The sequence below is a fragment of the Salmo salar genome, chromosome 06 (assembly GCF_965601325.2).
Source record: "Salmo salar chromosome 06, fSalSal1, whole genome shotgun sequence".
Lineage (NCBI taxonomy): Eukaryota > Metazoa > Chordata > Actinopteri > Salmoniformes > Salmonidae > Salmo > Salmo salar.
The window spans coordinates 19,469,579-19,473,041 of NC_138296.1; the positions used below are offsets into that span (position 1 = coordinate 19,469,579).

A 3,463-nucleotide genomic window follows, 5' to 3' on the forward strand; every position below is an offset into this window, starting at 1 on the left:
CGCGTGACTCCATCTGTGTAACGCCATGCCATCACTTCACCTTTTCAATTATGCCTTGACAGCACATAATCCACTCATGTTTGGGTGGATATATTGCACTACTCTATTGGACTCCTAGTACCTCAGTCACCATATGGTGGATCCAGCAGGTCCAAGTCCCTACAAGGACCACTGTGACATGATAGTGATGTAGTTTGGGGTTGTGAAGGCCCCATAGGAATTCTATTTCTGGTGCCTGCCAGCACTGCAGACATACACCCAACTGAATATGCAGACAATCTGGACCCAAACACAGCCCTGCGTGTGTGTGTGTGTGTGTGTGTGTGTGTGTGTGTGTGTGTGTGTGTGTGTGTGTGTGTTTCCACCCCCCCCCCCCCCTAAACTAACACAGAGGGGATTATACCATCTGCATGCAAAATGCACAAAGTTTCAGTCTGACGCACAAGAGTGAACTAGGCAAGGTGAGTCATTTTCTAGGAGAAGAAATGAGATGTGAGGAGAGACCAGAAGAGAGGATTAAACTAGAGGGAAGAGAGGAGAGGATGAAATACAAGAGGAGAGAAGAGAGCAGTGGAAGAGAGGGAGGGCAGAGGGAAAAAGAGGAGAGCTAATCCTAGTGCTGTGAACGCTTCTCCTTATTGGTCACATACACATATTTAGCAGATGTTATTGCGGGTGTAGCGAAATGCTTGTGTTCCTAGCTCCAACAGTGCAGTAATATCGAATGATGCGCAACAATTCACACAAATCTAAAAAGTTAAAGAAAAAATTGAAATAATAGAACGATAAATGTCAAGAGTCCGGAGAATGAATATATATTGGATGTATAGACATTATGTACAGTATGTGGATACAATATATATATAGTATATCTGAAGAATACGTACAGTAGGATAGAATATATAGTATATCTGAAGAATATCTGAAGAATACCTACAGTAGGATAGAATATGTAGTATATCTGTAGAATACGTACAGTAGGATAGAATACATAGTATATCTGAAGAATACGTAAGATAGAATAGTATATGTACAGTAATAGTTGAATAGGATGGACTTGACTAGAATACAGTAGATACATATGGAATGGGTAAACCTTATCTAAACATTAAAGTGACCAGAGTTCCGTTATTAAAGTGACCAGAGTTCCATTCCATTTAAGTGATAATGCCCTCGAAGCCGGTGTTTAAAGGATATATTGGCACCGTATCCTCCAAACACCGGTTTCGTGGGCATTATCACTGTTATACAATGGATTACCAACATATTCGAATAATGATTGACATTATTTCATTAAAAACTATTTTGATTAATTTATTCATACTATTTCATCCTTCCCCAAGATATAGTCCCGACATAAACCTAGGGCTCCTATAAACGCGACCCAGTCATTCAGTCTTTTTGTTCTGTATCTATGGACGCAACCCAGTTGTTCGTTCTAAATGTTCCATTGCCAACGTTCTTATCCCTTGCTTGCCTGTCTGTCTGTCTGTCTGTCTGTCTGTCTGTCTGTCTGTCTGTCTGTCTGTCTGTCTGTCTGTCTGTCTGTCTGTCTGTCTGTCTGTCTGTCTGTCTGTCTGTCTGTCTGTCTGTCTGTCTGCCTGTCTGCCTGCCTGTCTCGTCCCGACTGACGACACGTTCATTACTATGGGACAGCACGAGATCGAATTTGAATATTAAAACAATGTTGCAAATGTCAGAGAGACAGACAACAAGGTTTATACAAATCTCCACTGTTGAAAACTAAATGTTAGTCTTAAAGAAATGTGAGATAACGTCTAGATGCTTTTTATAGTGGAGATCAAGTTGATAAATTGCTTGGCTGGGCTGATGAGACAGTGGATTGCACAGTCAGATGGAACAGAGTAAATAGGCATTTTAACGTCAAATTTAGCCGGTAGTTACTTGTGGAATAGACACCGGCTAGAATGCGGTTTTAACCAATCAGCATTCAGGATTAGACCCACCCGTTGTATAATATTTAAGTGAACAGTGTTCCAGGCCTCGTCTCCTCTCCTGATCTCGTCGTTTCCTCTCCTGATCTCGTCGTTTCCTCTCCTGATCTCGTCGTTTCCTCTCCTGATCTCGTCGTCTCCTCGTCTCCTCTCCTGATCTCGTCGTCTCCTCTCCTGATCTCGTCATCTCGTCGTCTCCTCTCCTGATCTCGACATCTCCTCGTCTCCTCTCCTGATCTCGTCGTCTCCTCTCCTGATCTCGTCGTCTCCTCTTCTGATCTCCTCGTCTCCTCGTCTCCTCTCCTGATCTCGTCATCTCCTCGTCTCCTCTCGTCATCTCATGATCTCGTCTTCTCTTTGTACTTTTCACATCATTGAGGGACTCATCATTGCCAACCAAGACTTCTGCAGTAGAGAAATGACTGTACAGTAATTATAGTTCACATTGCCTGGGTGTGAAGGTTAGGTGACAGGTTCCTGTGGAGTGAACAATATAACTGAAGACATCCTAGGAAGTGACACAGTTTACAGTGTGTGTAATCTCGCTCTCTCTCTCTATATGCGGTAGCAGTTGAGCCTGGGGACAAGGTTACATTGCGTGAGGGAGCACGGGAGGCCAAGATGTGACTGGAATACTGCAACTCTGTGGTTCCGTTCCAATATCCACAGCAACATAACATACCAGAGGGTTACTGGCATCAATTTCCCAGGTGCTACCTACAGCACTGGTGATGTGCCCTTGAGCAAGGCATGTTAGCAAACTTTCTGTACAAATGGATAAGTAAAACATACATTCTATTCTAGTTTGGATATAGTTTGGAGCAGATCTTGTACCTCTATATTGTTGTTTCGTATGTAGACAGTAGCAGGCATAAGGGACCCAGGGGTATGGTGAGAGAAGGCTGCTCTCGGAGACCTTGATGGCCCAGAATGAACTCACACTCTGGGGCTTTCACAGAGAGACGAGAGCCTAGGGGAGCTGGTGTGAGCTCCAGTACTCCCAACATTCTTCCAGGCATAACTGCACATACACCCCCTGTGGAAAACCAGTGCATATCTGCCCCTCTCTCTGACACAGTAAAAGTGCACTGTAGAAGCATGGAGATAATTCCGTAGAGTTCTGGCATCCAACATGTGTGGGTATGTGTTTGCTTGTGTGCGTGCTTGCGTCTGTAACTGTGTGTATTGTGCCTCTTATATTACACAGATAAATGATACTGTTGCAACAGGTCATGCTCTGCCAGAGAGGGACTCACACCAATATGGGCAACGGGTACTAGAGCACGGTGCATCTCCCACTAGTACGTCAGCACAAGTGCAAAAGCCAGACAAGACTTCCTGTGTTCGCTAACTATTAACATGAAACATTTGGGTTGCAGGCTGAATTTTAACCCAGAATGCAATGGACTGAAGCCCTTAAGTGTCTCTCTCTCTCTCTCTCTCTCTCTCTCTCTCTCTCTCAGCAACTACTCCAGATAGAAATGCACACAACCTGGACATCATCCTCT

At 44.0% G+C, this 3,463-nt stretch overlaps 1 long non-coding RNA gene across 1 annotated transcript; it reads right to left on the reverse strand.

Annotated features, from left to right (window-relative positions):
• Positions 1-799: 799 nt before the first annotated feature.
• On the reverse strand, positions 800-3,235 carry LOC145879808 (uncharacterized). The gene is made up of 2 exons (XR_014392608.1): positions 2,790-3,235; positions 800-2,360 (listed from the first exon to the last, which is right to left on the reverse strand). It is a non-coding gene; the product is annotated as an uncharacterized LOC145879808 (long non-coding RNA).
• Between the last annotated feature and the right edge of the window lie 228 nt (positions 3,236-3,463).